The following is a 25,738-nucleotide window of genomic DNA, read 5'->3' on the forward strand; positions in this document are numbered from 1 at the left end:
GATTTCTTTTTATTGTCTTACAGCCATGTTCCTTTGTGTTGTGTTTTCAACATCACAGTTGTTTTTCAGTGACATGTATGGTACTGTCTTTCTTCTTCTATGAAGCTTGCTGATATTTCTTTCCTGGGACTGTCAAGCATTGTTCGTAGCCTTGTCTTTTGGTAGGATAGACTTTCTCTTTTGAACTAATTACTGCTAGTGGTAACAAATAATCATGAGGCTGTACCGCACAAACAATTTCCTTCCACAAATTCAAAGCCAGGTTTGTTTTTTTTTTAATCTTGTTTCTTGACCTTATTTTAAAGGAACGGGTTTTGCCAGCATTTCAGCTTGTAGATTGTTACTTCTTCATGTTGACTGCATTCTCACTTAACAGCATTCTTAATTGGGCTTTCCTGACAAGTTCTTTCCGTCTTTTCATTCATTAGCCTGTGTCTACAGAGAGTTTTCTATCCGTGTGATTTTCTTTTCCTTAAATTTTCTCATTATTCTGGTTAAATTTCTAAAGATGGTTACCACTTTCTCCTCTTTTTTTTTTTTTTTTTTAGTGTACTTCCCCAGACTTTATCTGCACTTAATTTTAGTTTCCTTAAGCTGGTTTGATTTCAAATCCCTTTTGATTGCATCATCACTAATAAAGTGGACCATTGTCTGTTACTGAGGACAGCTGGCACAGATTGAGATTTGTCCTTTCTGTTAATCCTTCAGCCTTAAAGCAGGTAGCTCTGTGCGCAGTACTGTTTGGAAGTGTTCCCAGCCATGTGATAACCCTCAGATTGTTCTCAGAGGTTGGAAGAGTGCAGTTGGCCTCTATCAAAAGTATTTCAGGACTTGCTCTGAAATGATGATTTGCATTTCAGTGTCTGGGAAAGTTTTAGTCATTAATATATTGATGTAACCTTTAAGGTTAACTTTTGTAAAGGAAATAGTCAAGCCAGTTACCAACTAGAAGTTAACTCAGTTTTATTTGTGATCTGCTTCCTAAAAGGCCTACTCTGTGAATCATTTATATTAAATCTTGTACTTTGAATTATTCTGCTAGCTGTGTAGAATAAAAATACCCCATTCCAAAAAACAACAACAAAAACCAAAAAAGAAATAAACAATCTCGGCAGTCCCTCCAACTCTGTCATCCACTTAAATGTTCTGGTTTGGTAGTTTATGGAAGGTCTTCATTCTCCTGCTCACTGTAACTTCCTCATTCTGATGTTATGTGGAGTGTTTGACTTCTGTTGCATTTTGTATTTCAGAACACGTATAATAATCTTAAGATATTCAAGACAAGATTTCCTGCTCCACCCTAAGTATATATCCTCCCTGAGACCATGTATGCCCTCTAAGAGGATGGAGTATCCCACTAAATGTGTTGTGTCAGTTGAGTTATATTTTTGTTTACTTTCTGAGATTTCCAGCTACCCTGGTTTTTATCCCCATAGTTCTTATGGTAGTTTACTGAGAAGCAGAAGCTTACAAGAAACCTCTGAAGATATTCTAGTGTTTGCCACCTTCTCCTCCCTGTGACCCTTTAACTGCCCATGCTTGCCACTCATTACTTTGGAGCTGTGATTGAGGTTGCCATTTGTAAGTCTTGTTATTTTATTAAAGAGGACAGTCTTTGCCTTTTATTTGCTCACTGGTGATTTGAATGACAGCAAAGTTTTAGCCTGCCAGGCTGGGAAGCACAGATGGCACTTCACATGGCTGAGAAAAAGTGGAACTCTGGGGAAAAGAAGCATATGTTTTCCGGGATTTGAGAGAACTAAAAGAGGTCCGGTGCTTGAAGTGTTTTTCCAAATTTTCCCCAAATTTGCACTGCACATTCAATAACGTAATGTATTAGCAGTGTCATTCTAGCATACGTAAAACTTTGTAAAGTGAAAAATGTAGGGCTGCAGACACTGAACAACAGTGATGTGTCTTCTAGGAATAACAGGATGTGTCAGCTAGGGCCACATAAATGAAAGGGAAAAATGAGTCAAGTGGTTGGGCCAGTCAGTGTGTCTTGAAGGAGAGGAGCAGGAAAGAAGTTGAGAACTGTGCAGTGCCACAAAGGTTTATTACCTTCTGAGTCACCTACCTCCTGGCAAGTGGATAGGTTAAAAATGTGTTTATAGTTGGGATGTTATTTTATAACTTAATTGTTTATTTGGCTCTTTAATATGTCCAGGAAAGAAGTCAGCATGCTGTGTGCTGTTCTGTGTATTGCATCAGTTTTCTAGAGTGTTCTGAGTTTGTGCCTTGAGAAACCATTATGTGTGAAAGTTTCAATATCATGAAGGGACTTCATACCTTAAAGCAACGATTTTATATTTTCTTCTGTAAAGGATAAGCACTTAGTGATACTCTATTTTGTTCCTAATTGTTATTTCTGTTGTTAAAAACGGTGTACTCTTAAAACAAGGTCAAAGTGGCAAAGTACTGTGTGACAAAGAACAGTGTGAGGAAATAGTTTATGATTATATTGAGAAATATTGAGGAATAATGCTCCCAGATCTTGCGTGATTGAAAGTGGAATTTCACTGAACAACTGTATGTCCTTCTCAAAGCAGTGGTAATCAAACCTTGTTTGAAGGAGAACCTCCTCTACAAAATTGAACTGCAGAAAGAACCCTGTGCACTTCTCTGCAAAACAGATAATTCCTGGAAATGAGCTTCTCTGTGCAGTAGAAGTTTGATGATTTGGCTTTGTACCTTGCAAATGCCAACTTTCTTAGCTCTTTGCAGTAAGGAATGTGAAAAAAAACCTCAACAGAACCAAACCCCAGACCATTATATATAGAAAATCCTATATGCATTTATATATATATATATATATATATATATATATATATAAAATTATTAGCTTTCCTTCTGTTTCTGTGGGGCATTCTTTCTTTCCATATTTGCTTAAGGATATTTGCTTAGTGCCAGCAACTAACAGTGCTACCAGACAGATGGATTGATGGATGTAGGAGAAACTAAGTTCAGATTTTCAGTGAAATTACTTCTCTTTTAGAAACATACATTGTCTCTTAAAACTGGAAAAGTAATGTTCTGAGCCTCGCTTGGGCTTACAGGAGGAATAATTTTTCATATCTTTCCCTTTACCAATTTACTGTTTTGTTGTTTGTTTTAGTGGTTTTCTTGCATGAAATGTATTCTTTTCATGCAGTGTTCTCCCTAACATAGGTTCAGTCACTTCTCTGCCAGCTGCTTGAAACTGTAGAGCTGGCAGTGGAATATGCAGGTGACTTTACTAAAAAGCTGGTCTGTGGGCTTCAGAAATTGTTTGTACTAGAGAAGGTAGGATTATCCCCTCTAGTAGTAGATTTATATGTTTGGAGTAATAGAAGATGTTTAATGAAAACAAAAAGAAAAAAGATTGCATATTCACATACTTGAGCACTGATGAGAACTCCTGATATAACTGGACTGCTGATCAGAGGTAAATTGCTGTTGTACAACCCAACTCCTGGTCTGCTTCCTTCTCAGATGGTGTGACTTCTGGAGAGAAATGTGATTCTGAACCACACCAACTGGTTTCTAGCTTTTAAAAACAGATCGTTAGGACCAGCCAATAAAGCATTCCTTGATTTACATTTAGATTGGCATTAGCTCTGATCAGTCACACTCAGAAATGAGCAAGTCATTTGGATGAGAAAGAACTGTTAGTGTGATTAAGCTGAACTTGCCTTCTTAAAGGAGAAAGAAAGAAAGAATTTGGCAAGTAAGACCTAGGAAGGAATAACAGTAGTCTCTGTTGGGCGTGAGGGCATATACGAGAGAGAGACATCTGAAAATAAATATATCTGAGGCATAAATTTAAGAAAAAATCTTGTTTGAAAATCAGAGGATGAGGTCTAGTCTCAGTAATGGGGAGAAAGAAACTCAGTGGTTTCAGATGTTGTTTTATATATTTAGGTAAGAATACTGTGTAAGATGGTAAGGTTGATCCTGCACTCAGAAATTAAAAATGAACATTTGAGATTTCTTCGTACAAGAATAACAAACATCTCTGAGAAAGAGGGTAGAGCAGGCAAAATATTTGATTGTTATTTGTCATAAAGTTTTCAGTTTTACAAATTCCATTCCTCACTCAGAGCTACCACTGGTATCCTGTACATATCCAAAGGGAATGTTTGTTTTTATTTTTTCCTTCCGTGGTGCATAGTTTATCTTCTGAAGCAGAGACAATCTGCACTAAAGGTGGGATTTTGAGGGATGTGTGTGATTCTTCCTGTGGTATTGGTAAAGTAGTTCTGGCCTGGCATATGAGTATATGAACACAGTAGTCTGTGTTCAAAGTTAAATCAGTTTGCCCCAGTCAAATGGAGAAGGGAGGGGAGAGTTGCTTCCTTTTTTGTTCCTCCTTCCTGCAACCCTCAGTATTCCTATGTGATGTAGGTATTTTCACCTAATACTTCTGTAGTTGCAGGCGCTTAAAGTGTGGCATCCTTGAACTCTATTATCTTGCTCTTGTGCATTTAAGTGTTGTGTCTTTTTAAAGTTCAACTTAAAGTACATAAAAAATATTGATGAAATTTTTTGGATTCACTTTTGGTTGGGGTCTTGTAATGCAGGAGACTGAATTAAGCACTGCAGGTGGTATTGAGCCCCTTTATAAGGATATATATGATGTTTTCTGAAAAAAAAAAAAAAGAAAAAAAAATTGTAGTGACTAGTCCAGGTACATCCAGCAATATAAAGTCAGAATTTCAGAATTGGTTATATAAGTAAAATTTCCTATCTGCAAGATTATTTCATGACCTTGATTTCCAAAAACATCTCTACAAGAGGGGCAGATTTATTTGGAAGGGACCACTGTCTAATTAGTGATATTTGTAAATACTGTTGAGGTGATTGAACAACAAATGCCAGGGTTTTTAAAAACAGTTTTACTTCTTACGTTATAAATAGAACTCCATTTTCATAGATCTATTAGCAATATTAGGCTGGAAAATTGTAAAATGTGTGGTAGTTTTGAATGTCTCAGAGTAGGCTGACTGTTTTAAATAATCACAATGTATGTGAAGTGACTGTCTATGGAACTGTGGGGGAAACCCCAAAGAGCTTTATTTCTTTCCTCTTAGTAATAGATATGTGGATTGACAAGAAAATTTGCTGTTTTCCTGCATCTGGATTTCAGTACAGTATTTGTTACTTCTTTGTGAGTTACTCTGAGCAGACTATGGGCTACAAGAAAATATTCTAAAATCAGTTCATAGTTGGTTGCAAAACAATACTTGTAACTGAGATTAAAATTTCATTGTCATACTGACAGAATCTGTTAAGCTACAAGTATCTTGTCCAGGCTAGGTCAGATTGTTTTGTGTCAAATCAACTCCACGTATTTCACTGTTTTATTTATTTATTTATTTACTTTTTCAATTCATTGTTGACAGTATATGGACAATTTTCCTGGAGCAGTAGTATAAACTACATTGAAACTTTTTGGGTTTTTTCTTCTCTGTTCTTCTCTGCTTCGTTAACAAGTATTAAATAGATACTTTACTCCAATGGTATATTAGTGGGGAAACGAAGACCCAGATAGTTATGCTTTCTTTTTTATTATTCTGTGTTTCTTTATATCTTATGTTACCCCAGTTTAAAACTTTGGGTATCTTTCTGTAGGGCATGGGGATTTGCCCAGCCTGGTAGGACTAGAAGGCCTTTTGGTACTGCTTGCAATTCTATTGCTTATAAATAAATCAACTTGTAAATTTAGTCATAGTTATTTTCCTTATATGAAATGTAAATGTTTCCACTTCCTGTTTACCATGAGCCAATCTGTCTAAATATATTTTTCCATACATATGGCTCACATAATATACTACCTTCTACTTGTTAATGAGGTTACAAATATGAAGTGAAATATGAGTAAGAAGATACACCATAATGCCTTTCACAAAAGTAAGAGTAACCATCATTCTAGGCCATGCTCTGATGGGTTCCCTGTAGGGCTACCTCTTGGAACAGGGCTCTGTATTTTGTTCTGCTTGGCTTCTTGAGTCACCTTCAGCTGAAAGTTTCACCTCTCTGTTTTTGTGAAGCAGGTAGTGTAACTGATTTGATAAGAGCTACAATAAAATAACTAGTTTATATTTTCTAGAAAAGTAAAACCCTGAGTTTACTTTTTATACATGGACTAACATGGTTGTATTTTTTTGTTGGAATGTCTGAGATACTTTATCACAGCAAAAGCTATAACCTTTTCATTTAGTGCTGCTTTAGCCAAAGTATACCCAAACTATCAATCTTGAGTAGAAGTGAAAATGGGCTATCTCCTTGTTTCCCCCAGGCGTTCCACTTATGGAAGTTCATGGGTTCTGACTTTGTAGGTGCTGATTACTTTAAATAATTTATTACATGAATAGGAAAACACAGAATTCAGATTTTATCACTGTTACTGCTTTTGAGAGCTTTAGAGTTGCCAGTTCACCTTGTTCATTTAACAGTACGGCTGCTGAAGCTTCTCTTTGAAATAGAAAATCACTTAATTTTCATTCAAAAATAAGACTAATTTAGCAGAATTCTAATTGCAGTAAAAATAAGTTATCTGAAGCATTTATAATTTTTTTCCTTCATTCCTATTCCTGCTACTATTGTTGCTTTAATTGGTTTCCTGTTTGGTTTTTTTTCCTCCTTTCATTCCTTTCCTTGAAGTTAGGTTCACAAATAAGCTTTTTCAACAACCAATTTATTGATGTTTGGAGTCTGATAGTGCAGCTTTTGATTGCTTTTCTGTTAAATGGCCAGGAATCAACGTTTAGTTCAGTAGTGTGCTGCCATTCCAGCTTAGGGAGACAACTGTTAGGAAATGATGTAGTAACTCCATGCCTTGAGAACCCCAAAGCAAGAATTTGTTGAAAACTATTGTTTCTGCACTCAAAGAGTTGTCAAGCACTGTAGCAGGCTGCCCAGGGAAGTTGTTGAGCCTCCATCCCTGGGTGAATTCAAAAGATGTGTAGATGTGGCTTTTAAGGACATGGTTTAGTGGTGAGCTTGGCAGCAGAAGGTTTGCGGCTGGACTTGATGATATTAAAGGTCTTTTCTAACCTAAATGATTCTGTGATAAAAACTAATGATCATTTTCCTCTTCTACTTTCAGAGAATTACCTATGCTTCAAAATGAAAGTGAGGAAGAAGAATCCCGAAAAGTATTAATTTGAACAATAATTATTGCTTGTAAGTAAGTACTTCTTGTTTTTTTGATGTTGCCTCCACAACTGAAAACTGCTCTTCTGTTGATAAGTCTTTGTCAGCTGAAAAAATGAAACTTTGAAAAGAGAGGTCAGGTCCTTCACTTTCGTGTCAGACCGCTGACAAAATTGGGTCAATCAGACACCCGTTTCACCTTCCATTTTTCCTTACACCTATTTCTCTCCCTTCTCTTTGCCTCTCATCTCTAAAAAGAGAAATTCTTTGGTGGATTTGTTAAGTATCTTCAGTCTCACATACAAAATTCTGTATTTCGCAGGCCCTACTCCATGAAGGCTTTTGTGAGTTATAAGCAACTAAGCTGTTGTGGGTGGAAAGTATTGTGTGCTCTGGGATATCCCAGATCCAGTGCTAGCTAATGCTTCAGATTTTTATGCTTTTGAAGGTGTGTGCAAGTACCATAATACTCATGTTTAAGGACACATTTTTTTATTTAAATAAACCTTAGCAGAAAGGTAACTCTCTTCATTTTGAGAAGTTGCTTGAAGAATGAACTTCACTGAGACATGAATTCAGTTATGAACTTGGAAGCCAAGCATATTATGACATTATTCTTTTTTTGATGCAACTGTAGAAAAGACTGTTATGATCAGTATTCTTAATTATGATAAGAAAGTTGTGAAAATTTCTTAAGCTTTTACAATTGAACAAATTAGACTAAGAGTTCAAGCAAGTTTCTTGAAGATTAGATGCTTTTACAGTTCACCCAATTTCACTGCTGGTTGTCAAGCTGGCGACATCTAAAGTGCTCTCAATTATTTTGATTTACTTGTGCACTTATAACTCTAGAAGTACTGTGTTACTGTAAGAGTTTAATGAATGGTTTATTAAATTAAAAAAGAAAAAAAAGAAAGTGGGATTTCAAATAATGTTTTAGGGACCTTCTGGCTAGGACAGAACAAAGAATATGGTGATAGCTTTCCAAGCATCCAGTGTCCAGGTCGGTGCCTTGAAACTGTGTTAGTTGTTGTAATTGCTTCCTGTTGCTGTAAAGACTAGTTTCCATTTCCTGAACCTAGCTTTCTTCCCTATCAGACTCCTGCTGAAACTGGTTAACTGATTTACCTCACAAACCCAGAGAAAAGATTGCTAATTTTGTTTCTTGGCTATTGGGTTGGATCAGCTCAGACAGCTGTCCGAAGAAATGTCCAAGTGGTACAAAAGAAGCTGTGAGGCTCTGCAGGCAGGAGCAGATACTGTGGGAGTGTAACCTGTCCCTTTAGGCAGTTGCCAGTGAGTGGATTTTTCCAACAGTTTGTTTGGTAACGCTCTCTTAAAGCTGCTAGGCTGGGAATAAATGATTTGACTTTAGAGAGGAACAGGCTTCTGTGAATGCTTTAGAGTACAATTGGCTAATCTTGCCAAATCCCTCCCAGCCATTGCAGTATGTGGGAATGGTTTATTGATATGGAGTAGAAACAATGATTCAGAGGGAAAAAGTCTTAGCAGATAACTAGGAAATCTGTGATAGTCTTTCCCTCACTCCATCCTCCTACTCTGCAGCTCCATGTGTAGTATTTGTGTGCTCCAGACTCCGAACATAAATGAAAGCTAGAAGAACTTTCATGACTTCTCAAAACCTCACTTCCAGTCTGAGGTGGCTGGTCTCTTGTACACAATGTTATGTAGTACAACAATTTGTATCTTGATTTCCAGTTTTATAAGTTAAAATATGTTTCTTTGTGAGAGACTGCATGCGTGCATGTGTAACCACTCAGTTTTACACTTCCTGTTGCTCTGAGTTGACACTAACTCGGTCTGTCCGGAAGCTGTGGTGATGTGTGGCTGTCTTCAGCAGAGATGCGTTCCTTCCTTCAGCAAGAACCACACACAGTGGTTGAGAGCTGCATGAAATATCTCCTTGCCTTTTCTGTTTAGATTGTGTGGGAGGGTAATTAAAAGGATTTGTGCAGGTCTGTAAACTGCAGTGCCTGGAGCAGTAGTTAAGCCTGTGGTTTGGTACATGCATTGCTCAACTATTGAGGGAGATTGAGCAGTGGAAGAAAGCTGATTTGAGCTTCATGTCTAGGTAAGATCCAGGTAGGGCTGGTGGGTTGAGACAAGTAAATGAGCACTAGAGGGATGGTGATATCTTTGCCATATTACTTGATCATGCAGTCTATGGATTGTGTTGGATTCCTGCTTCCAGATTTTGTAACAAGCTGCATTTGGAATTATCATCTGTTATCGCAGTCTGACTTAAGAAAACTGTATTTCATCCATATACTCATTAAATATTTTTTTCCTGATTCTTTTCACATATAAAAATGTTTCCATGGTAGTCTTCCCCTTTTTTTTCCCAAATTATTTTTCACACTTAGTCTAATCCATTCCATTTATGAACTACCGTTCTGTAGTATGTTAAAAAAGAAAGATCAAATCAACATTTTTTTATTGCATTCTAAAACACTTTCTTATCCTTTTGTGGATATTCCATAAATTAGATTAATCTGTGATAGGCTTTTCAAGATATACAGGCCTTTTCCAGAGATTAGTTTATCTTGAGTTTTATTTATTGTAAGGGCACCTAAAGTCTCGGATAGATACTCTCTCTTTCTGCATATCTAAATAGATCAGCTTATGATTCCTGATGGAAAATACCTTTTCAGAAGGGTATGTTGCTGATTTAGTGCTGCCATTTTATCAGTACTGTCCCTCTGTGGTTCTGGAGTATCTATGATCTTGCTTGCTACCTTCCCTTTGCCTGACAATCAGCAAGGTCTGTTTTTTGTTCTAACATTTGGCTTCAGTCTGCTCTTCTCTCCTGGTAGACATTTAGCTTGGATTCTTCTTTGAAAGACTGCTTATTGCTTCTCTATCTCTCTGAACTATATTCCTTATTAAAAGTGTGTTCTAGATAAGTCAGTTCTGATGCAGCAGCACGAACCACAGTCTTTCATGTTTTTCTTTTCAAGAAGAAAGGATGCTAATGGTTCTATTGACACACATGTTTGCTGCAGTGAAAAATGATACCAGGCTGAGATACTGCAGAGAGGTTGGAAGATTGGAGGAGAATTTAACATGAAGCAAGAAATTAGAATGATCAGGGAAAAATGGGATTGAAGCCATTAAGGGCAAACTTAAAATACTGCTTTTAAATTAAAGAAAACAGGCAAGTACAGGATAAGGAGTGGCTGAGAGTTCTGAAGAAGGAGATTGAGGGTTGAGACCTTAACTTAAATCAAGGGTATAATGCGCAAAAAGTAGTTCTTAAAATGTAACATCACACCAGGATGAGTAAATGAAAGTGCTGTCATTCAACACTCTAAAACTGATGTAAATCTCTCTGCACAACCTAGGATGGAAAAGGTCATTGTGTCCAGTTTGGAACCATGCACTTAATACATGCAAACAAATCAAAATTATCTTGCCAAATTGGAGAGCCCAGAAGAAAATAGCATTGAAAATTATAACATTTGATCCAAGACCTATGAGGAGAGGTTGAAATAATATGAGGCTGATTAAGGGGCTTACATTTTTACCAGCGAGATTAATCAATTGAGATTAATCAATTTACCAGAGATTAATCAATTGAGGCTTGTGAAGCACTGCAACAAACTGGGAAGAGCATGTGTTTGTCTTTGGAAGTTCATAATATGTAGTTTAGACACATAAGAGCATGTGTGATCTGTTAGACGAGAGAAGTGATTTAATAATCTTTGGTAACCTTATTATGTTTTATGATTTAATGTCTAGTTTCTAGATGTTTAGTGGCTTGGTTTGGTTGTTTTTTTTGTTTTAGTGATTTTGTTTGTTTGTATTGATTTGTTTTTTCCCTCTTAATTGTCTGTATCTTTTGTGAATGCAGCATAGGGATAGCAGCTTTTTGCAAAAGATGCTGAGAAAACAGCATAGGATCTCTTTCTGCATATTGCAGTGTTTTTTACTTCAAAATTTTTTTACCTTAAATATTTTCTTCCAATGGACCAAGTAGCTTTTTATCTTGAATGTGTCTGATTTTAAACTTAAATAGTCCAACACTGGATTGTTTAAGTCCAATGGTAATACTCTAATAGTCCACTAGTACAAACTATAATGGTAATAAAAACTATTATAGTCCAATAGTAAAACATTGAAAATTTGAAAAAAACTAGATGTCGTAACGTGGTGGATGTTATTTGGCTCTAAATTAGTATTATTTTTACAGTGCCTAAAAAGTAAAAATTCAAATACCTGATAGTTGATACCTTTTAAAATGTCTAGGATTAGACTGTTACACTAAACTAAACTTTTGCATTGACAAATTGTTTAAGGGGACAAGATCAGAGGAAATAGCCAGGCAAGAAGTTTTTTGCTTCACGAGTTCCTTCAGTTAAATAGGTGTACGTCACAGGTCTTTTTTCATTTTGTTTTTTGGATGAAATACAGAAGGAGAGTATAGGTATGATAAAGATATCTGTGGGTTATGAATTTTTATTTAATATTACCATTTTTAGTTAAAATGGTAGACTGGGGGTGTTCCTCTCACACACTTTTTGCTGTTGATTAAAAGAAATGGTAGCTGTCATGGAGAGAAGAACAAGATGTGGATAAATGTCAAGGTGACAGCTACAGTATAGAAATATTCTGCCATTGTTTTGGCTTTGCTCTTTTTTAATGATGTAATTATACTACACTGATAATTCAATACTACTTTATAGTTTGGATTATGTTAAATAGTGGCTAATAAACACTTTGTAAATTGGCAGATCCTGTTAGCATAGGAAAATCTTCATTTAATTGTTTTTGCACTTCAGTCTTGGTGGGGTTTTTTTGTTACTTCTTTTGTTCTTAAATGAATGTTGAAATAAGCCAAGTCTGAAGGGAATGAGAAAAATTACATACTTGCCAGTATGTGGAAAAACCCCCAGTTAAGACAGAGGTTAATTATAGGGTGATTCACTTGAAATTGATCCTAATAATACTATCTATTAATCAGACTGATTTTGCCTAAGCCTATGCTGTAACTCATATTAACTGTATTAAAATTGGATAATGAATCCAAAACCCTGTCATTTAGCAGGGAACTTTCAAACCCTGAGGAAGGTTCTCTCCTTGCTACATGGCAGGAGGTTCTTGGCCATTGGCTTTAGCTCTTGGCAAGGATATATTGCTCCTAATAAATCTCTAAATTTGATAGAAAGAGATGTCTAACTGTTAAATTGTTTGGCAAGTTGAACTTTAAAGTATTTGGATAGTCCTTGATAGTATTTGGACCTGTGATCCCAGGTCTAGAGACAAATACTGTAGCTTGCACTCATAGGTTAGAGACAGTGGTTTTGAATAACACAGCTAGTAGAAATGATGTAGGGGAGGTGATATTAACTGCTGTATACAATACTAATGGGCTGTGGGGAGTACCTTATGGCTAGTTTGGGGTTTCTAAGATTAGTCAGAAATAGTCTTAAGAGGTTTAGAAGAGATCTGTAAAAATTCAGGTTCTGGGAAAGTGTATCTCATTTTAGAGACTTAAGAAGCTTGTTCTGTTGAAGTGTTACTTGAGAAGTTTTGAAGATTTGTACTTTGATCCTATATGAAAAGGTGTGGGTGAGAGCTGAAAACGGAGATGTTTGGTAGAAAACAGATGTTTGGTAACTAACTCGTTGAGCAATTTATCTGGAAATCATTTGTTCTCTCTCATTCTCAGATTTAATGTGTGTGAATCTCATGGACGGTTTTAGTAAAGAATCTGCATTGTTTTGGAGAACATGTGTGGTTCTGATGAAAGAAATAGGAGAAAGTTTGTGATCTTTGGAGTTCAGTGGTCAATTCAGTAAAAATTTCAGAAAGTATTGTGGCTACTGCAATTAGCTTTCATTCACAGTATATAAAAATGGGCTTGTAAGTGGCTGAACTTCAGTGGAGTTTTTATTAAAAACCTTGTGATGTGGCCAGAATTCAAAACCAGTTTAATGAAATAGGAGGAATGTAGACTTGCAGTGAAGCTCACAGTTCAACATTTTGCTTGTAGGAATAACACTTATGGTAGCTTTGCATGTCTTAGTTTCAAAATGTACACTTGCTGATAAGGCTAAATCTAGTATTTAAACAAAATCGTTTTGTAAATGAATAAAAGTTTCTTGCTAACATTGGTTCCCTCTGCTGGTGCCCCGTTCCCTGTCCTGTGAAAAAATCTTTCATTGGTTTTTGATGTTCCCCACAGTTTTAATTGCCTAATGGTTACTATGATTGGAATCAAAATGCTGTCTTTAAAATTAACCGGTATCTTTTGGAAAAGTTTTTCCATGCTGCAGTATGTGCAATGTAAACTGTACAGATTTTTTTTAAGTGTATGAGAATTGTAGAATCATGGTGGTTGCAAAGGATTTCTATTTTTGTCAGCCTCTCAGTAGCACTTCCAGTCAAACACAGTTTTGTATATTTTCCAAGAATGGAGATTCCACATCATCTGAGACTTACTTCAGTGTTTGAGAATCCTCAATACATTCAAATAGTTAATTTTTTGTCTTTTTTTTTTTTTTTTTTTTTTTTAACTGAGCTGGAATTTGCCGTGGTCCTCATTGTCTTTTGCCTCTTGTCCTCCTATTCAACAGAAAAAAAGTGCACCCTGATCTGTTGAGTACTACAGAAATACCTCTGTGTATTTCACAGTTGTGCAAGAAGAGAACCAAGAAAGGAATGCAAAGTTGGGTGATAAGTGACTTCTACTAGAAGAGAAAAAGATACTAAGTAAAATGCTGTTGCTGCTGTCCACGGTTTTGCCTTACTGATGCAGTTTCATTCTATCTCTGTGTGGAATACATTAGGATCTTTATTACCAGAAAGTGGATTTCTTTGAAGACTCAGAAGATTGTACCAAAAATTAATTCACGGAGAGGTGATGTGCCAGAGGATGCAGACTCTTAGAGGAAGCAAGAATCCTTTGAGTACCTGTATGAGGGTTGACAAATGGGTTAAGTGAGTTTAGGGGCGTAGCCTATATTTAGTGTTTTTATGCCAAGCTGCTACAAGAACATTCTCCTTCCCCTCCCTGGCAACATTTTCTCATTGTAGTTATGAGTATATGATAAGAAAAAGAAAAGAACTGGCTCTCAAAGCATCTTAAATACCTAATTGGCAATAAAAATTCCATGAAATTAGAGAAGCTATTGTGTTCTGGCAACTAGGTGGAAATTCTGGTTATGTATCATAAAATGGATTATTTGTAAACAAAAACATGTCACAACCAAGGTCATAAAGATAAAATATATTGGATGTCTGAAATACTCTTTGAATGTAAGGTGTCCAAACTAACTGATTTTTAATTAGCTGTCCAAACTAACTGATTTTTAAGCCAAATTGCAGAGGTAAACTGGAAGTATGAATGGTACAGTAAGGCATTTCTTGATTTTATTTTTTTTGTTTTTTTGTTTTTTTCCTTTTTGTACTGTTTTGGAAAAGTTCTGAGCAGATGTCTTCTGAGTTATAATGCTTGCCATGATTGATTTAAGTATCATACAGATTGATTTAAGTATCATATCATATAGCAGCCATAATTGCTATTGCCTCTACAATTTTGGCCATTTTTAGTGCACTGGGTAACATTTGTATTTTCAGCTACTTAACAGTTCAGCCCTCAGCCTTTTGGTATCTGTAAGCAAGCTATAATGAAGGGTATGCAGTTCTCTCGAGGGTGGTGGCAAACCACTCCTAAAAGAAACTCATCTAATTTGGATTTTAGGAAAAACGTATTTGTTTAATGTGAACAAAATTGTGCTTTCCATTAGTAGCCTTTGGTTAACACCTGAAAGACTGACTTTGATCAGGAGAAGGGAAGACATAGCTTAAAAAAATCATTTTCTGAGCTTCTCTGATGGTATAAAAGATACTTGGCAAGCAAAGATGGTAGTCATGATGTATTAGAGTGCGACAAGACTATATAGTAGAACATCCACATTAGATGGAAAGAAAGGAAGGATTGCTATTGGCCTTGCAGATGGAACTGAGACCTCATTTGAAGGCTCAGGGAACAAACATATTACAGACTACTACAGAGGAATCCCAGTCCAGTTCCCGGTGCCATACTCCCCTCTGTCAGCAGGGTAGTAATACACCTTTACCAAAGTCAGCATATTACTGGTAACATTTTTGTCACAAATACTATGTAAAACTCAATGTGTAACAGTAATGGGAATATTAAATCTGTGAAATCCATCCTTGTCTCAAGGCATTTTCAGCTCCTTTTCAGCCAGTCAAATGCATATTCAGGCATCACATTGCATCTTCTTATGCAGTAGTTGTATTACTCCTTTCTCCTATCTAGATGGTGCATAGATTTTTACCTGTTGAGGTAGAATCCTTCTGAATGAATGTTGGCATTGCAGTTCTGCCACCGAACATGTGCCTTTCCAGGAAATATGCTAATATTTTCACAAAGTTCTATTTTTAAAAGACTGCTTTTTGCACCTTCCTTCCCAGCCATATTAACATTCATGCAATTCTTTTCCCCTCCTTTCCCCTCTATGCTTAAGATTGGCATAGGGAGGCAGAACTGCTGTATGTCTCTCTTCTCTTGATTCATCACAGAGTAGAAATGCCATTGTTTTAAAATGTTCTTTTTCCTGCATGTTATAGTTGCAGTGCTGGGCAAAGGTCATGTTTTTAGTGGCTCTTAATATGTGGTAATAGCAATTTGCTTTATACTTCCCTTCAAGCAGATGGTCTGGTGACTGGTAGTCGTCTGGAATTGCAAGCTTCCGGAGGGCAATGTTTCCATGTTGTGCCATTGTCAGATGACTTTGACTTTGTTGTCAGCATTATGTGCAGTTGTGTTTGGCATGAGCATAGTCTGAAGGTTGCAAGGAAATTGCTGATTATCCTATAACTGCAAGAGTGAATGAACCTAGAACTCTGCTTTTCTCACAGACCCAAAAGCACCACTCAGCACTGTGCAGGTGGTCAGTGAATGCTTGCAGCAGTTGATGGTTTTTGTGCACCATCTGTGTCATGCATCCTTTCTTCTTGATTATCTTTTCTTCATTTCAGTGTGTTTTGGTAGTTGCTGAAGTCACACAAATATGGAAAAATTATGTATGCTATTGTTATGTGTTCATAACACTCATCTGAGAAGAATTCATGTATCTTCTGGTGAGTGGCTGAATTAAAACTGGTGTGATGAGCCACACGTATTTTATAAGGGGGACACTAAAAAGCCATGAATGAAGTTGGGGGAAGTGGACTTGTGAGTCTTCATAATTTCCTGAATACTGTGATTAGCATCTTCCAGAGCATTGTAAAACAGTTCATTAATCATAGTCAGTGATAAAGAAGGCTCTGGAATGTCAACTGTATTGTGCACCTTTCTGTGGTTACAAGATCTTGCGAACAGGAGCCAGAATGTTTACAAAAACAAGTGTATGTGTCCTTTAATGGGCCACTGTTAGCACCAGTATGACAATTAATGCTTTCTGGAATAGAGAAGAAATGGATAAAGCTTTTTCTCGTGTAGCAATACTGTTAGAATAGGTTCTTAAGTTGTTTTGCTATAAATATTTTATTATCTTTGTAGTTTTCTGTTACAAAACCATTTCTGTTTTAAATGAACATTCATATTAAAAATGCTTGCACTAATTTTGTCCCACTAGTTCCATTCAGACATCTAGTTGTTTTCAGTTTGCTGATCTACATGTTTCCTTATTTTATAATGTTGTATCCTGTTGTTCTAGATATTCCAGAAAACTAATTTACATATACCTGGAAGCTCTCTTTTTCCATAAATAGTTGTTGCTGTTAAATAATATGTATTTCTTAAAATGTGTTCTGATATAAAATGATCTGTAAAATGAATCTGAATTACTAAGCTCTATGGGATGGAAAAAGTTTACTCTGGTACTTTGGAAGTTACTTTGCAAAAACTGAAATTGAACATTGACTCTACATCAGTGCTCCACATTATATTTGAAATGGTATATTTCTGAAAACTGTATCTGTTCTGAAGCAGACACTTGAAGTCAAAAGTAATGTCATGTACATGTTCTCTGAACTTGCTACAAAATCACTCAATCAGAACCATTCTACCAATCCCTAGATTTTTCGGCTAGCAGCTTATATTTAGTTTTGGCTCTTTAGTCCAATAGCAGTATTCCAGAGTGTTGTTAGGATGTGACCAGTGAAAAATAATCTCTGTTTGTGAGAAATTTACAGCCACATATATTAGAGTGGGTTAATTGATGCCTCACTGGAGCACGGAATGTAGCTTGAAGCAAGGTCAAGAAAAGAGAAAACTTGAGCTCTGTTGAGAAAATTACTAGAATGTTGTTCATGCATTCTAAAGGCTTCAGAGAGTATCTTAATGGCATAAGCTTCCCACCTCTCATTCTGCTTTTTTTCTTCCACATCACATGCCTTTTTGGAGTACTGACCTTTCAGTCACAAACTCTTCAAATCCCTTAAATTTGGCAGTACTTGAGGGTTTTTCCATTTGCCTTGTATCAAAGAATTGCTTATTGCCTGCTTTTAATTTATTCCTTTGCATCAAATTTTTCATAATTTACTACCTCTAACTTGTAAACAGGTCATCTAGGGATGGAGTTGATGGCAGAGAGAATGGGGTCTTTTCCTAGCGCATGCCAAATATAATGAATAGGTTTTCTGTGATTTCCTAAAAATCTGTGGATTTTCTCCAGGTTTGTGTATACTGAGACTCAAAACTCTTCTGTAAAGAAGCAGAAAAATTAATTGATAGCTTTGTGCAGAAAATCATCAGAACTTTGATGCGATTCAGAACTTCAGCACATGTATGTGCTCTTTTCACGTAGATGTTCACTAAATCATTGCCAACTACTTCTCTCAGTATCTTGTATTTCAACAGTATTTTACTCTGTGCTATTTCTCTAGAGATTTTAGGAGCATGTTTTGTATCCATATGCATACAGAAAAGAATTGTTTTTTTAATTTTTGATCTATGCTCTTTTTAGAGAATAGTATGAGGAAGTGTTCTTTTGTTTTTTGGGTTTTTTTCTGTTTTGTTCACACCTACAGTATTTTTTCTGAAATGTAATTTATTCTGGTACTCTCCTTAAGGATGTAACTTTTTTTGGTTTCAGTCTAATTGCTGGCCTGTTACAATGAGTAATCAAGTGTTTCTTTCATCTAGTAAGATTGTTGTGTTTATGAATTGATTATCTTTCTTCAGCTGCTAAATTTATCAGTTCTGTTTCTCAGAGTGTTCAGTGTTCTTCAAGGCAAGAAGAATTTTACCATTTTTCCCCCTCTGTTTCTCTGGACCTGTTCATACAGTCAAACTGTGGATAGGATTCTAGGTATTTTTTCTGTGTGAGCATGTTTTTGTCTTTCCCCACCTGTAATTTAATTAGTCAAGATTAAGGAATGAAATATAGAAACACATTTTTCTGAGCAAACAGGGAAGACAAATTATTTTATAACAAGCTAACAGCCAGATAATTGATAAAATGTTGTGGGTTTTTTTTAATATCAAATATGAGAATTATTTTGGGATGATTTGGATAACTGGTTAAAAAGTGTTTGTGGGAACCTAATGGTTTTCTTTATTTATTGTCAGAATAAGCTGATCTCCATCCTATTAATTGTAAATATAGAACTGACTTTCTTGTGTAACTGTTGCTTATATTGGTCTCAATACTAGAAAATTAGAAGGTTAGAGTGGCCTTATTAGGCCTATTAGAATGCCATTCCAAAAATGGCCTTTGAGGTAAAAGATCTGTAAGTTTAACTCCTGTTAAACACAACCATGAAAAGAGTTATTTGATATGTGTTCAAGTGTGGTATGTTGAAGAAGAGCCAGAGCAGAAGTGACCTGATCAATAAACTATAATTTAGTCGCCTGTTTTTGGCAAGGCTTTTCAACAATCACTTTTAGAAAAATGAATTCTGGGGAGAAAAGAGAAACAGTTTTTTTGTGAATTTGTATCCCCATAAGGGAATAGAAAAAAACCCAGAATATGTGGTTATTTTTCATAATAGGAACAGTGTAATGCCAGGTTTCATCTTATCTTGCTCAAGGGCCTGTGCTGGGTCATGTATACTTCATCATAAGAGTAAATTGTCTGGAAAACAGAGTCTATTGAGCTCTTCTGGGTAGGACTCGGATAGGAAACTTTAGCATTATATTTAGAACCAAATAATCCTGGCATAATGTTTACATTTTAATTGTCCTTTCTTTTGGGTGTGCTTCTCTAATATAGATAGGGAGTGAAGTAAGTTAGAAATGAGTACATGTTGCTGTTGAGCAGCTAGCAGAGTAAAGAAAGCACCAGTTCTCAGTGGCAAGAAGGAATAACCTTTATTGTTTTGATTTCATCATATATATAGAGTTTTCAAAAGTCACCCAGATTGGTCGGTCAGAAACTTTCCCCTAGGCCTGATTGGCCAGGCCTGCACCGTCCAGATCTTGGGACACTGTCTTTAATAACATCCAAACTTTATCTTTATTTATAAAACACAAAAGGATTCTCATGGGAAAAGCCTGTGCTACCCACAAGTACACATTGCGATTTGGGAAGATGTCTTGTTGTGGTGAGGTAATGAATAACAAAATTTTGGATGGTACTAAATGAACCTGTGCTTGTAGCATCCTATGAAGATATGACTGTAGGAGATGTTTTGCTCAGTACCATATGTATAGTAATGGATCTATTTAAAGCAAATCAGGATAGTGTAGGCAAGGTATGCTAGTATATTTAAAATACATATTCCATTGCATGCATGTTTTTAAAAAGCTTGGCTTCTTGTGTGTGATTGAAATGAATAAAGATCTCCAAGCTCAACTTTGGATCTGAAATAATTTATAAGTCTTTGGAACCAGCTGTGTAAATCACAGTGAAATAAACACAGTGTATGAAATTTCTCTTACATCAATTGTTGCATAAAGTTTTTCCTAGGGAAGTCCTACAAAATCAATTAATAAATATTTAGACTATAAGTGATTCGGTATAAAAGTAGGAAGTGGTGGTTATGTTATATGTCACTATGGAAACTTTCTGTAATGTTATATATTTCTGTGAAATAATGAGTAAATGTTTACAATTATAAATTATATGCCCATCTCTCTCTCTTTTTTTTTTTTTTCAAAAGAAAACAAAATATTTTGCTGCATATGTGGCATTTGAAAATAAGTTTCTGAAAATCATTAGCTAATAAACATATCCTGGGCTACTACAGTAGTAGAATGTCATTACATTGCATGAATTTTTTAAAAAGTGTCTAGTTACTCTTTACTGTCTTCCCCTTAATATTGCTATCTTTAATATTGATTTGAAATTTATTTAGTGAGTAGGTAGCAAAATTCATTTTGCTGTCATATTTGGATAGGGTTTTTTTGGTTTTTTTTTTTAGTTCCATTTATTAAAGAAAGCTTACATCAGCTTTAACCTCCTCATATAAGGAAACTGCTGTCCATCATCACTATGCTTCGGAAGAGTGATGATTATATTGTGAAGTAGAATATCTTGTCACCAGACCTGTAAATATTTTAAACTGCTAAATAATTCTGCTGACCATAGCAAAAGACTTAACATTTGCTTGTGTTGAACAAACACACTGGTAGTGACAAGTAAGATAGCAATGACAGAAGTAATTAGTAGTGCTGCTCTACGTGAAAATAAACTCAGCATTCGTGTTTAACCTCAATGTTATAGTTTACTGAAGGAATTTATCACTTTGTTTTGTTCTGAATTTAAAAAGGAGATGTTATCATGAAATTTTTGCACATCTTCTGAAAGAAATTCAACGTGAATGCTCCTTCTGCCATACAAGCTGTTTAAGTCCATAAAGGAAAAGGCTAAGATTTTACTCCTAATAAAGGTAGTGGCAGCTACTAACAGTCTTGAAGTCATTTATGGGGAATTAATCAACACCTGAAAAGGTGGCTGAACAGATCATTAAACTGTTTTTTCAGAGGAACCAATATCATAACATTTTCGACCTCAGGTGATAATTATTCTTGCTCAGCATCTCAAAAACTGGATCCAGTCTACAAATCTGTTCGTAGTAGTATTGCATTTCAAGTCAGTGCCTTTATGAAGAATCTGAAAACAGCAAATGTATGTGGTCCAAGATTATTTAAGTTTATATCAAATTTGAATTAACTATGAGCAGAGAAGGCAGAATTAGAATTGCATCTGAGATACTGCAGTGATATGACTAGGCATTTTTATTCTCATGTCTTTACAAGTTGATGTTTGCAAGTTATACAGGTTGAGAAAAAGAAGATTGTAAAATACAGATTGTATTTTACAGATTTAAAATTACAATTGTTAACAGATTGTAAAATGCGGTCAGAGTTTTCGTGGCTGTTTGATTCAGTCTCTCTGAAAACATACGTACATGCAGCAGGCAAAAGCTGCTGGAGAACTGGTATATCTGAAAAGTTCAATTGAGCATAAAGAATCCTTTCTAAAGAAAGAATTCCAGTGCTTGTTATGTTGGTAGTATTGTGTAGTGACGGATGAAGTGCAGGGAGAAAATCGGTTACCACTTCATCAGCATTATTTGTCTGATTTTCAGTTTTTGTTTTTCCATATATTATACTTCTGGGATATTTGAATAGCAGACATAAAGAATTTTTAAAATTTAAAAGATACAGTGTACCCTGAACTTTGAAAACAAGTTTTAGTATCTAAATGTACTTTTTTCCCCACCTTTGACTGACTTGAAATGTAATGCTTTATGATTATGTATATTTTAAATGAAGCTTCTGTGTTTTGATGTTTTGGCAATCTCATTCTTTTGTTCTATATAATGTGATTAGAAAATAGGTCAGGTACTATTGCACTGAGAATGCAGTGTTGGTATTCTGTAAGGTTTTTCCCCCCCCTCCTGTAAGTGTACTTAGTAAATAGTCTATTTATTTGACATTGCTTACAGAAATGCATGTAATTAAAAAATGGAAAAATGAGTAGTTTTCCTCCAACTGATGATTGGATATCGTTCTGAAAAGATTAGAAATAATTCAGACCAGTTAGTTTTTGGAAAACGAAAATGTGTGAAATCACATAGGTTGTATGGGGCTCTGTTTTGTTTCTGAGAATTCTCCTATATTGATTGCAGCTGACACTTTGGATATGTATGGATGCTTCTGTGAATGCTGGTTGCAGGATCAGGATCTACGTCAGGGGTGTAAAGCAGGAACAGTAATTATACCAGCAGCAGCACATGACACCGTGTGAGCACTTTTATTTATTGAAGTGTTTTGAAAAGTGCAGTCTGCCTGTGTTTTAAGTAGTACATATACGATGAAATGGTGTGATTTCTAAATTAAAACATGAACACAGTGTTCACATGCAAAGATTTCATTAGGATATAAAAATCACATACAATTACGAAATTTCTTTGATCTTGCTTTTCTAATAGACTGCTCTTTGGAGCCTTTAAATGTGTTTGTCCTAGTAATGCTCTGTTATTTCGTAGAAGAGCATAGTAATTACTTTTACAAAACTTAGTATTGGGATTTTTTAACTAATTTGTTATGAGGGATGGCAAGTTCTCTGATTAGAACGAAGTTACAGACAGAATGTAATGGCTTTGTTTCCTGTAAGCTCCATGCTGGTAATTTTATAAAGTACAGGTAAAAAGTTACGTTTCATGTTTATCATTCAAACGTCTTTCATAACATTTCTTTTGTAGAAATGCTTATGTTGTGTGATATCTCATTTTTCTTCACTTTCATATGACTGGTCACACAGTGTGATTTCTTCTTTCTGTGGTTTACTGATACTTTTCATAAAAAGAAGACTATAAGAGAAAGTGGTCTTAAAAGTAAAATTTATTTTCTCTATTATATATTTAATCTGTATTAGTATTGACATGATAAGGCTTAGTTTCGAAAAAAGTTGTCCCTAAATTCTCCAGCAGTAAGGGTTGGTTGTGTATCTGCAGAATTCCACTCTTGACTGCCTATTTCCAAAGGCATATATGTGCACTATGTAATTCCAGCTCCCAAATAATTACTTTTGAAATTGTTTCAGTAGAAGTATTCTGCCTAACTCTGGTACTTCAGTTCAAGCACATTATATTAGCTTGAAGACTCTTAAGAATTGTGTCAAAGCTCTATCAGCATGGGCCGAGTTCTGTGGCAGTGCTTATTTACTGTGTATTTTGTTGCAATTTTCTTCACTTTTTTTCTTTACTTACTAAATAGATTTTTGGCAATGATCATGCCTACATAAGATCCAGTGAGAGAGAGTCAGTTTTAAAGTTAATGTGATCTGAGCTTCTGTCTGAAAAGGCTCCCTGGCCTAATCAAATGTCAGTAGCAGTTATCTGTGGAAGTGGAAGCAAGCAGCCATGACCCTTCTGCCTTACTCTCTGAGCTTCTAAGACAGATGCAGTAAAGTATCCATGGATATATGTTTAAAGAAAGAATATCTGAGTCTGCTTTCTTTAACATCAAATTTTTTAAACTCAAACATTTTAATTACAGTGAATTTCACAATCCAGTTGTGCCTTCTGAAAATCCTACTACTCTGTGTCAACCAGGTCTCCATAATTTCATGCTAATTTAGCTTATAAAATAGTCACCTTCTGAGGCATGATTTCCCTCACAAAACCAATGTTGTTTATTTCCCAGTATCTGGTGTTTATGAATGTGCCTGCTATTTCTGATATTTTGTATTGCTTTTTGATTTTGTGAGTAACTTAAGGGTTGGAGATGTAGATGCTTTATGCTCCTCTTCCTTGTGGAACTAAACTCTAAATGCCATCCAGATTCTCCTTTAGGTTACTAGGTTCTGTCCTGAGACTCCATTTGCTGAAGCAGGTTGCTTGCTTTAAAAAGAATATGAAGATTTATAAACCAAAAACTTCTTATCTGTGTTTGGGCCTTGGCCAGACTCATGAGTAAATGTTTGTGGAGTGTGTGACTCTTACAGGAGGTAGCTCAGAACCATGGAGAGCTCTTTTAAATTCCAGTATGGGGACTAATGGGCATCTTTGATATTTTTCTTGTTATGGCTGCTAAAATTAGCCTGAGCTATTCAGAAATAAAGGAAGCTGAAAGGCTGGAAAAAGCCTACCCTGATTTATGAACAAGAGCATGCTACCTGTTATAAAAGAGTAGATGGAAAAAGCCTAACTTGCAAGTTAAGGAATTGTGAGATACTGCTGGAGAACTGCTAAATATAGGAGCCACTGGCTGCGATAGTCACATCCTTATTATAATGTGTTCACCACAAAGGAAAATAACTGCTTTTCTCACAAATAATGAGTTTATACACAATTATTCTATGAAGTGTATGGCTTTCTATGTGGCAGTGTAGGTTTGCCTTGCAAACAGTAAGAATAGCATGATTGTAAGTTTTTCCCACAAGTGCTTGACTTCCACATTGATTCAAATGATGATTTAAAATCCTGCATTTTGTTATTTATTATCAGTCTGAAATACTTGAATAGAATTTCACTAGAATTACCTTTGAGAACATGTGCAAATGTAGCTTTTAAGTATTTTGTTACTGTACGGTTTTAATATTGCTTTAGTAATTACAGACTTTATATGGAAAATGAAATCTGTCTTAATTTTAGAATGTTCAACTTATAATTTTTTTTTGGTAAAAATCATCAAGCTCACTTTTATTTCTGTAGAAAAGGTTATATATATCTGGGCACACGGACACAAAAATCCCATCTTTTTTCTAAAAGAAAATAGCTCACTCATTAAAGCTGATAGTTGGTAACACTCGCCATGGTTTGACAGCAAATTTATGCATTAGTGATAGTTGTTATAAATAAAAATGAGAATTCTGATTAACAGTGTAAACTTAATAGTTGACATAAAAGGAGCTAAGCAAGAAGCTAAAATTTTCAAAGGTGTTTTAAACTCAGGAAGTTTTAAGCTCACCTATCATTTTTCCTTAATAATGCGTCACACAAATTTTGAGAGGAAAAGGCATTGGCAGCATTATGAGAGGTTTTGACTTGCAACTTTCACAGTTCTGTTTTATTCATAGCCTTACTATTGTACAAAGGGCTTTGAGTTTTTCAGTTCCTTCACTTTTGAACACTTGAGCGATGGGGATGGTGAGGATCACATGCAGGAAGCAATCAAGTTTTGGTGTCATGGAGCTCTACAAAAGCTGTAAACCCAGTGTAAATTAGACAGCATGAACCTATATGCTAATGCAAATAATTTGCTTCCCATACTTGAATTAGCTCATTGGGTGCCCTTTTTTGTGCATTTTAGTGTGTAAAGTTCTGTATCCCAAGTAAAAGTTCTTTATCTATGAAAAAGAAAGCTAGAGTGCCAAGGGGAATTTTTACAGGCTGTGATCCACATATTATGGCACAGTGGAATTAAAGTTTAGGCAGATACTTCTTTGTCATGTGGCAATATTGCTATTTGCTATCCCCAGTAAAATTTGTCTTGTTCTAATAGAACTACTGCATTAAATGTGGTTCAATTTAAATTAGAAAATGGTGATAGATAGAATGTCTGATTATTTAGATAATGATCCCATTTGACATTCTTTCCCTGATGTGGCCCACTCAAAACTGTATTCTGGCATTTCTGTCAAATCACCCAGTCTCCAAGCTTGTGTGAGAAGAAAGGCTTTTCGCTCAGTTCTGTGACTCTTCCCCCCCAGTATCTGAG

General features: G+C 35.6%; 1 protein-coding gene across 3 annotated transcripts in view; it reads left to right on the forward strand.

Moving 5' to 3' along the window:
• The window catches only part of FUT8 (fucosyltransferase 8), a 99,993-nt gene that overhangs the window by 14,623 nt on the left and 59,632 nt on the right, over positions 1 to 25,738 (forward strand). Inside the window, exon 2 of one of the 3 annotated variants that reach the window (XM_085062595.1) lies at positions 7,088 to 7,168. The exons of 1 other annotated variant lie outside the window; for it this stretch is intronic. The gene's annotated coding sequence lies outside the window, so the exon portion shown is untranslated. The remainder of the gene's footprint in view (positions 1 to 7,087; positions 7,169 to 25,738) is intronic. One more of the 3 variants, XM_085062594.1, reaches the window with a different exon arrangement.

This window comes from Lichenostomus cassidix, chromosome 5, assembly GCF_008360975.1.
Source record: "Lichenostomus cassidix isolate B80296 chromosome 5, HeHo_3.0, whole genome shotgun sequence".
NCBI lineage: Eukaryota > Metazoa > Chordata > Aves > Passeriformes > Meliphagidae > Lichenostomus > Lichenostomus cassidix.